Genomic DNA, 10,571 nt, shown 5'->3' with positions numbered 1-10,571 from the left:
CATGCTGTACATGTTCATGCTGATGTGACCGGAGGTCTTCTCCCTCTGTGCTGCTGCTTGGCACCGTGCCAGCGCACCGGCTATCTAAACTGAGGTGCCAAACTGGGTCCCTCCCATTTCCGCTTCTCCTGTGGTGGCTGCAGCCTGGCGTGGTGACGCAAATTGTTTGGCGTGGCAGCGTTCATGTCCTACTCTCTACCGGACAGGTAATATAAAGCACTGTGCAGTCTGTCATTCATTCATGGTCACAAACTACACACTGCTGACACTTTCTCGTCTTAGTGCAGCTAACGTCCAGGGCATTAAAGGAGGCATTTGCTCCGCCAGAGGCTCCGTGATCACAGCGTTTCAAACTGTTGGTGAGTGCCGTTGTCTGCTCTCTTTCAATCTGCTGCGTAGTTCCCCTACCTTATTGATGATTTATGTCACAGCGGGATTTGTTCAGTGGGATTTGCGGGTCTCATTCCCTCCCTTGTCGGCTCTGTGGCTGCGCCTGGCTGCACAAGGTGGTACGTATGAGCAAGCCCGCCTTAACCTGCCATCAGGCCCTGGGGCTGATAGGTTTTGTAGGCCCCCTATTTAAACAACAAATCAAAGTCATTTATAGCCTCGGCAGGCTCTGTGATCGCACTTCTCCACTCTGCTCTAAGCGCCTCCAGATGAGTGACGTATCGGGCCTCCCTCATTTATTTGTCCGGTTGCCGTTGGCTCCCCTCCACGTAGCAAGTCCTCGCCGTCCTCTCCATCTCCTCCAACAGATAATGTCCCTCCTGTCTGTTTTTCCTCTTCCGCTACTCCATCGGTATCAGAACCAGGCGGCCTACTTGGCTCCGAGGCCCCGCGGCCGGCAGAACTCATCTGTCCTTCCTCCTCATCCTGGCCTACAGGTTTAAAATAACCTGTAAGCTTCGGCATTTTTTGTAATAGCTGCTTGTCTCGAAACTCCTTTTCCCTCAATAATTTCCTTTTCCGAGCGCCACTCTCAAACTTTTTCTTCTCCGACATTTCTCCTAAACAACCTTCATCTGTCACTCAATCACTCGCAATTTGAATAAGTCACATGTGAAACATATTCTCATTCTGATTGGCTGTGCCCACTGACTTTTACCGAGTCATCATTTTTGAGAAAAATCTCTGGAATCCATCGATCTGATTGATTAGCGGAGCAAATTATCAAAATAGTATGGAGGGAAGATATTTTCGCTCACGAATGTGTGTATACGTGTGTGTGTTTGTGTCTTTTTGCGTTTGTGTGTATTGTGTTTGTTTCCCGGGGAAAACACTCACGAGAAACACCGGCTGTTGTTATGCCTGCTGTGACGTCAAGTTACTCCGTTCTCCGCTTGTAATTATGCCGTTACAAGCTTCAAAGCTGTATTTATCATCTGAATTTGCCGAAACAAGTTTAATATTCTAATACTTTGTTTATTTGAAATCAGAAGAAAACAAACTGTAACGGACCCTGCCGTGTTATCTATGATTACTATACGCCTTACATTCATAATTTCAGCCGGAGGGAGGGGAAGCGGCGCTGTGGAACAGCAGAGTGGTGAGTGAGAGCTGTCTTCTTCCCTTTACAAGCTTCAAAAATGTATTCATCGTGTGATTTTGGAAATAAATTAAATAAAAGTGTCATATTCTGAAAGCCAAGACTTTGTTTATTTAAAATAAAAATAAAACACCCGAAATAATTTTTTATTGGCTCATGATAGGCCCCCGATCTCCGTAGGCCCCTGGGATTCAACCCAGGTCAGCCCGTGTATTAAGGCGGCCCTTGGTATGAGCCCTCCATACTATAAGTTAAACCGTCCCGTCCTGCTGTTTTGGCTCTCTGTGAGTTTGGACTCTCTGTGAGCTTGGCTCATCGCTGTGGCTCGTCACTGCGGGCAGGCCCAGACGGCTCGCTCTGGCCTGTTGCTGGAGCCGTTCTTGGTGTCAGGTAATTGCCCAAATCCGACTATAATCTAAGAGTAAGCTGCAGCCTTCTTACAGTGCAGACGCTTTTCTGCTTGTTCTTGCCTCTGCTTACTTTTTTATGCTGTTTTTCTATTTTTCTTTTCTGAAAACTTCGAGCAGTGGCTCCTGGACATTAACCTATCACTGGGACAGTTATTCTTCGTAAATAGACGGAGGGTTTCAGCCATATTTCAATATTTTTACGACGACCTCAGTCTTACAGTAGCGTGGCCTAGCAACAGCTAAAGCCTGGTACTGCATGCTATTTAGCTTAAGCTAGTTAGCAGCAAAATGCCTCTGTTCTCTACAGATGACTTCCACATACTTCTGCAGAAGATGGCCGTGTTGGAAATGAAAATGCAACGGTTGGAAGTTAACCTGGAAGTGAATGGACTAGGAATGACACCACTTTACCAGTGTTGCAAAACAATGGACAAAGGCATGCGATCTCAAAGCGAGTTAGTAGCTACAAGGATTCCAAGGAACAGGAGGGCTGTGTACCGGGTAGTAATAATAATAATAGATTTAATTTCTTAGCGCTTTTACAGGTGCTCAAAGACGCTTTACAGATATAGTGAAGGGAAAAGAAAAGGAAGGAACAACAAATAAATATATAGTTAAAGTTAAAGTCAAATAATACAAAAACAATCACACATTAAAAGCCAGATTGAAGAGGTGAGTTTTTTGAAGGTGGTGAGGTCTGTGCAGTCTCTGATGGATTGGGGGAGTGAGTTCCAGAGGTAGGGGGCAGCGACGGAGAAGGCTCTGTCCTCCCAGGTCTGGTGATTGGGGCGGGTGGGGATGGATAGGAGGTTGGCTTCTGATGAGCGGAGGCAGCGGGAAGGGGCGTGGTGGTGCAGCAGGTCTGTGAGGTAGGGGGGGGTCTGATTGTTGAGGGCTTTGTGAGTAATGAGGAGGACTTTGAAGTTGATTCTTTGACGGACGGGGAGCCAGTGGAGGTTCTGGAGGACGGGAGTGATGTGGTCTCAGGAGCGGGTGTGGGTGAGGAGGCGGGCAGCAGAGTTCTGGATATGTTGGAGTTTATTGATTAGGTTGGATGGTATGCCGTAGAGCAGGGGTAGCCAACACGGTGCCCGCGGGCACTCAGTCGCCCGCAGGGGCAACGTGAGGCGCCCGCCGGGCACGTTCTAAAAATAGCTCGCAAAGAAAATCCAAAATGTATAAAATACACACCAAAAAAAAGGAAATGTAATTAAAAGAATCTACCCCATGCATAAACGAAACCTAAATCATAGCGAACTCTACTTACTATAACTTACTATAACTCTATATATATCTAACACCCCTCCTCCCCCCACCCCCACTATGAATATCGACCAATCACGTTCTTGCTTGATTTCCGGGACCAGCGTTGCAGTCGGGAAGAAAAGCAATGTGGCACCTCCCCGCTGATTTTCCTTCTGGCAGAATCTACACATCAGCCCCATTGAACAGCCTATCATGCCAGATACAACACATGAGGGCCAGAGTTTTACTCTGTGTGTTGTAACTTGCATATATATTTATTCCACTTGACGCACAGACACGGCGTAAACTCCACTGGGGACATGTCCCCAGCACTTTTCGAAATCCCGTTTTTGTCCCCCCACTTTACAAATATGTTTATTATTTTTTTTTAACGCATGCCGTCATCGCCACGGAGGAGCACTCAGAGAGAGAGAGAGAGAGATAATTCCAATGTGTACACTAGGACAGTACAAAAAACAGTTTAAAAGGGGAGTGATTAGTAAAAATATGCATAAATAAAAAGAAAGAACGCTAACTAGGTAACACAAGATATGAATAAACAAGTTTAAATGATTTCAGGGTATCCGCGGGGTCTTAAAAAGTATTAAAAGTTGATAAATCAATTTAGCGAAAATTAAGGCTATTAAAAAGTATTAAAAAGTATTAAACGGCATTTTCCAAGGTATTAAGAAGGTCCACAGCAATGACAACATGAAACACCCTTTAATTTACTGAAACAACATGTCGGGAAACCCCCTCAAGGTGGCCCCATGCATTGCGTGCCATAAATTGCTGCTTCTTATTTGAAATTTCGTTGCCTTGCTCCGCTCTGTGGGGGGGGGGGGGGGGGGGGGGGGTTTATCTGCTGGTGGACTACCTGAGAGATATACAGCAGGAGAACACGCCGTCCACCGCGGAGAATAAACAGAAGGGCAACCATGCTCCGGGGTCTTCTTCGCTGCTTTTGGTGTATTTTGTGGCGGCAGCAGCGCCACTTACAGGCCTGGCATATGTACTACAGCGTTTCCAGCATTTCCAGCGGTCTAGTGTGAACGGACACGTTAATGAATCGAATGCGCTTGAACGGAAGACTTTTTTGCATTTGCGTATGTGTTTTACTGTATGCGTCCTCGTGGGGCCGGGGTCTAAGCCAAACTATATCCGGTCACAGAGATCTGATATTTTAAAGTAAGGTCAACACATATCGACCCTAAATATAGTCTATATTAAGAACGAGAAAAGTCTTAACATATATATCGTTTTTTGTAAACATATGACAAATGTGTGAGGGGGATGACGTCAGAGCATCGTCCTATGTGCCGGGCTTAGCCCCGGACAGCCCCAGCCCAATTGAACCCCTGGGTATTTGTGAGGGAGCTCCTATATGGCATTACCCCGCTGAAGCTCACCAAAGTTTAATATATTTCATAGTTTTGTCAATTATTTTGTTTATTGGTCAAATACTGGTTTCTAATGGTTTCTGAGGAGTTTTACTTTAATGAAAGAGCACAGAAGCAACAAAGCAGCATACTGCCTTAACCCTAACCCAAACCCACAGAGAGGTTGAAGTTCATGTGGAGAGGAGGCTTCAGTAGTCTGTCTGCACTCTGTTTAGTTGTGCTATCTTACAATCAATATAGTAAATGTGAGGTAAAGTGTGTCGCCAATGTAACTGGTTAGAACTCGAAGTTGCGATGAGGTCTTAAAATGTATGGGAAGGGTCTTAAAAAAGGTCTTAAAAGGTATTAAATTTGACTTCAGGATTCCTGCATATACCCTGGATTTGTTATTGGTTGTGATATTCTAAAAATGTTTGGATTATTGAAAAGTATACAGCTCCCTTTCATCTGAGTGTTGAAAGCTGTATCCATAAATTCATTTTGTGCTCAAAGTGCACCAGATTGATGCATTTCACTTCAACATTTAAAAAAAAAATCTTCCCGGGGTTGAATGCCCCCGAACCCCCCCAGAGGAGGTGAGGACCCCCCTAGAGGAGGTGAGGCCCCCCCTAGAGGATGTGAGGCCCACTCCCAAATAAAGCAGGTTAAAATAATTAAATTGCATACATGTTCTTTTAGTAAACACTGAAAACGGGTCCCAAAGACCCAAACAGCACACAAAGGTTAAAGGTAAGCATATAATAATGTTAAAATGTGCTAAATATATACACTGCAAAAAAAAGAAAAGAAAAGAGGAGTAAAAGTAGCCCCCGACTTGTTTTATTTTTTGAAAGTAGCCCTCATCCTAAAAAAGGTTGGTGACCCCTGCCGTAGAGGATGCTATTGCAGTAGTCGAGTCGTGAAGTGATGAATGCATGAATCAGGGTTTAAGCAGCAGAGGAGGAGAGTGATGGGCGGAGACGGGCAATGTTTTTGAGGTGGAAAAAGGCGGTCCTGGTGATGTGATTTATGTGGTGGTTGAATTTGAGCTGACTGTCAAAGATGACTCCGAGGTTGCGGATGTGAGGGGGGGAGATAGAGTGTGGCTGTCAATGGTGAAGTTGAAATTCTGGATGTCTTTGATACGGGATGGGGGGCCGATGATGATGATGTCTGATTTGGCACTGTTCAGTTGGAGATAGTTTGTTTGCATCCATGCTTTTATTTCTGAGAGACAGTTGGTGAGAGTGGAGTGTGTTGTGGGGGTGATGGTTTTTGTTGAGATATAAAGTTGGATGTCATCGGCGTAGCTGTTACGGCCTATAGGATTTTGGACCCCAAAGCAAAAGACTGGAGAGAGATGGTCGATAAACAAAAAGCTTTATTCAAGCAGAGAACAAAAAATACGGCAGTGGAGTCAGGAAGTTGGCTGGCAAAAATCCAAACAATAATCCAAACAACGAGGAGAGCAGCGAGACACACCGGATGGTCGAAACACAGAGGAATTATCTGGCAGGGAAGTGGCATGAGGACCGGGCTTTTATCTCTACAGGTGAAGAGGTGAGTGGAAACAGGTGTGCCTCGTCTGCTACTGGGAGGAGCCAGCCAACTCCCTGTCACACACCAGCCCTGCAGAGGAAAACACAAGAGGCTTCTCAATACTCAAATTTCCCCTCCTCGACTCCCCTCCTCGACACTTAGACCCGCCCACAGGAGATGCGAGCGGAGGACCGAGGAGGGGAACCGAGGAGAGAGGAGGGGAAGCAGCAGACGTTTAAAGAAATGAGAACTCCTCTCCTCTGAGCGGTCATATTAAAGCGACGTCCGTTCATTATGACGTGGCAACAGCTGCATCAGCTGTCGAGTGTTTTGTCATATTTTATAATCTCTGTTAGATCAGCTGAACATTGTTCCCCCACATATTTTATTTGAATTCATTGAGAGTGCGGTATAATGAGACAATAACAGGCTACAGATGCGGACACACACACACAAATATATTTATATAAATATATACAATTTAAAGTATGAGAGCACTCTCATAATAATGTAACACAGTCAGAGACTGGATATACGCCCCCCCCCCCCCCCCTCTCTCTCTGGTCGCTGAAATGGGGAATTGAAATTACGGGCCAAAAGTTGTATTTGCAAGTATTAAAAGTAAGGACATCAAACCAACTGAGACCCGTCTGTCCGCGGCATCTGCGCACTGTACAACACACACCTACACACTGTACAACACACACACCTACACACTGTACAACACACACCTACACACTGTACAACACACACCTACACACTGTACAACACACACCTACATACTGTACCACACACACCTACAGCTGCTAAAGCATAATCAGGCTACAGCCGTTGTGTATTTTATTATGTGAAGCACTAAATGGTTTTAGAAAAATATGGACTCTTTGTAGATATCTACTAAACTAAAGCAAATAAAGAGAGTAGGCCTGTTATACTGAGTGATATATATTTTACACACTGCTCTGCTTTCTGCAGGACCTCACAGCTGTTCTCACTGTAAACATCGCGTTGCGATGAGAGCAGGTTCTCAAATAATATCCAGGGGATGCATGCAGAGCTGTCATTGGCTGAGATAAGTCCGGCCGTGCGTCACGCCTCCACCGTTCCCGGAAATGCATCCGCGGAGGAGCCGTGGAGGAACCATCAGTGTATCCTCGGTTATAGCTCCTCCAGAGAGCCTCCTCGATGCTCGATCCTCGGTCCTCGGTGTGCATTTAGAGAAATGAGACGTCCTTCAAAATGGCGCGCTGAAATTCATTTCCGGGTCACTACCGGAGGACCGAGGAGTCGAGGAGTCGAGGAGGGGAAATTTGAGTATTGAGAAGCCTCTAGAGAAGAGAGGGGTGAGACAGGAAATAGCACACAAAAGCACACAACAAAAATACAACTAAACAGAATCATAACAGTAGCAGTGAAATTGAAGGTTGTGGCGACGAATTATTTTGCCAAGGGGGAGCATGTAGAGCAGGGGTGTCAAACTCAATTTCACCACGGGCCACATCAGCATTATGGTTGCACTCAAAGGGCCGGTTGTAACTTTAAGACTATATAAACATACATATATAAATATTTAATATATAAAATAATGTAATTACTTTATTGCCTCTGCATTGGATTATTATCGGATAGGGTAAAAACTTCATAAATAACTACGTCTGAAAGCAGAAGTCTAGCACAAATAAGTGCAAGTCTCTTCAGTGAGAATGTCACAAAATTATTTTAAAAGAAAAGCCAAATTCTGAAAAAAAAGTGACATTAAAAAATGTTTAAGATGCATTGTGGGACATGTAGTTTATGGACACCGTGCATCTGTAAATCGGCATGTAACCGTATAATAAACATATTACATTCTTTCAGAGCTCTTGCGGGCCACATGAAATGAAGTCGCGGGCCGGATTTGGCCCCCGGGCCTTGAGTTTGACACCCCTGATGTAGAGGATGAAGAGGAGGGGGCCAAGCACCGAACCCTGGGGGACACCTTGGGACAGAGGAGCAGTGGAGGAGGTGCAGTTGTTGATGTTACACTTACATAACTGTTTCGATGTGTTCCAGTCAGGCTTTCGTCCAAACCACAGCACTGAGACTGCTCTTGTAAAGGTCTTCAATGACATCCACTTAAACACAGACAGTGGCAGAACTTCATTGTTAGTATTATTAGATCTCAGTGCTGCTTTTGACACTGTTGACCACAACATATTACTCGACCGACTAGAAAACTGGGTGGGACTTTCGGAAACAGTTCTAAATTGGTTTGAATCCTACTTAAAGGACATATAGATAAATACACATCTGAGTTGACAAATATGACATGTGGGGTACCTCAAGGCTCCATCTTGGGGCCTCTTCTCTTTAACATCTACATGCTACCACTGGCTAAGATAATGAAAAACAACAAAATAAGTTACCATAGCTATGCGGATGACACACACATTTATTTAACAATTTCACCAGGAGACTATGCTCCAATTCAAACACTGAGTAAGTGCATTGAACAAATCAATGACTGGATGTGTCAGAACATTCTCTAATTAAACAAAGATAAAACTGAGGTAATGGTTTTTGGAGCAAAGGCAGAACGTATAAATGTTAGCGCTGAGCTTCAGTCTGCAATGTTCAAAACAACAGATAAAGAATCACCTAAAGAATATATCTAGGATTAAATGACTGATGTCACAGCAGGATTTGGGAAAACTTGTCCATGCTTTTATCTTCAGTATACTGGACTACTGTAATGGTGTCTTTGCCGGTCTCACACAAAAATCTATTAGAAAGCTGCAGCTCGAGTCCTCACTAACACTAAGAAAGTGGATCACATCACTCCTGTTCTGAAGTCTTTACACTGGCTTCCTGTGTGTCAAAGAATATATTTCAAAATACTGCTGCTGGTTTATAAAGCTTTGAATGGTTTAGGCCCACAATACATTTCTGACCTACTGCTAAATTATGAACCATCCAGATCTCTCAGGTCTTCAGGGACTGGTCAGCTTTCTGTCCCTAGAGTCAGAACTAAACATGGAAAAGCAGCGTTTAGTTATTATGCTCCAACTATCTGGCACAAACTCCCAGAAACCTGCAGGTCCACTGCAACTCTGACTACTTTTAAATCCAGACTAAAGACTTTTATTTTTGCTGCTGCTTTTAATTGAACTATTCACATCTTAAACTGCACTGTAACTTTTATATATGTATTTTTTCTTTTAATGTTTATTATCTTTTCTTTTTAATGACTGATTTTAAATGCCATTTTCTTAATGTCTTTCATTTTTTGTAAAGCACTTGGAATTGCCTTGTGTTGAAAGGTGCTATATAAATAAACTTGCTTTGCCTTGCCTATAAGGACACTTATGGTTTAATTTGTTTATCCCTTGCTGTCCTTTACATTTACTTTAATTTGCTTTAATTACTTTACTCATTTGTGTTCTTTACATTCATTCAGATTTGGTGACTTTTGTTGTTTTCCTTTGTTTATCCTTCTGTCACAAACCTTCTGTCAGAACCCTAACATTTTATCTTGTGCCGGACAGGTGCTGTGGGCCTGAGGGCAGACTCCCTGATGGTAGCAGTGGTTTTCTTCACGTGTCCGTTTTGAGTGGTGTCATGGGTGATTTAGTTTGGACCCCTTACTCCCCTTTTTGTTAACTGCCGACGTGTTAAGTCCCAGCCCTGTCCTTTCCCCCAAACTGGGTATTTTAGTAAAATGTATTGTGTGTGGTGTTTTTAGATATTTTGTATGTTATAAATAAAATGGTATTCTGACCATTAAAACTGTCTCTGCCCGTGGTGTAAAACAAACCTGATTATACCTAGTTATTATAATTTCCTGGGGGCGAAACTCCCCCATGGCGTTGTCAGCAACCGACTTCTAACACCTAGCCGCACCACACCGCCACATTGGGTTGGTAATTCAGCGACCTTCTGTGCATTCCCGTAGTCACAATATTACAAACATATCCAGGCTAACACCATCTTTGAAGTTGATTAATGTTACACCCCTACCAGGGTTTCCCACACAGACTTTATTTGGGCGGGCCGCCCAGGTATATTAACGGCCGCCCAAGTATATTTCGCGACCCATTTAGTTTTAGTTTTTTATAATAATTATTTAGAATTTTTTTTCGTCCGCAACCACGACGCCATCTGCGATCAATTAACTTGTGGACAATGATCCCTCGCTCTACGCCTCCTGTACCCAGTCCCGGACTGGCCATCGGGAGTACCGGGGGGTTTCCTGATTGTCAAAGAATAATTATTCCTTACTCCTAAGATATTTAACCTTTTCTGTGTGTTGACGTTTACGACCAACCCCCTGAGTCTGGTATATGTCTTAAGGAATGGGAAGTCTCAGCTATTGTTGACATTACCAGTATTATGGTCTGACCTATCGGTCACAGAGGGTTTTAGGACTGTGAGAACGCTGGCTTCTAAGCACCACAGACAAGTGATTCAGTA

General features: G+C 44.0%; 1 long non-coding RNA gene across 1 annotated transcript; it reads left to right on the top strand.

The window, feature by feature from the left end:
• Positions 1-297: 297 nt before the first annotated feature.
• Positions 298-9,723, top strand: LOC139434404 (uncharacterized). Its single transcript, XR_011643752.1, has 3 exons — positions 298-359; positions 7,980-8,126; positions 9,647-9,723. It is a non-coding gene; the product is annotated as an uncharacterized lncRNA (long non-coding RNA).
• The last annotated feature ends 848 nt before the right edge of the window (positions 9,724-10,571 follow it).

Source organism: Pseudochaenichthys georgianus, chromosome 9 (genome assembly GCF_902827115.2).
Source record: "Pseudochaenichthys georgianus chromosome 9, fPseGeo1.2, whole genome shotgun sequence".
NCBI classification, from domain to species: domain Eukaryota; kingdom Metazoa; phylum Chordata; class Actinopteri; order Perciformes; family Channichthyidae; genus Pseudochaenichthys; species Pseudochaenichthys georgianus.
Note: the sequence above shows the minus strand (reverse complement) of the source record. Positions and strands in the feature narration are given on the sequence as shown.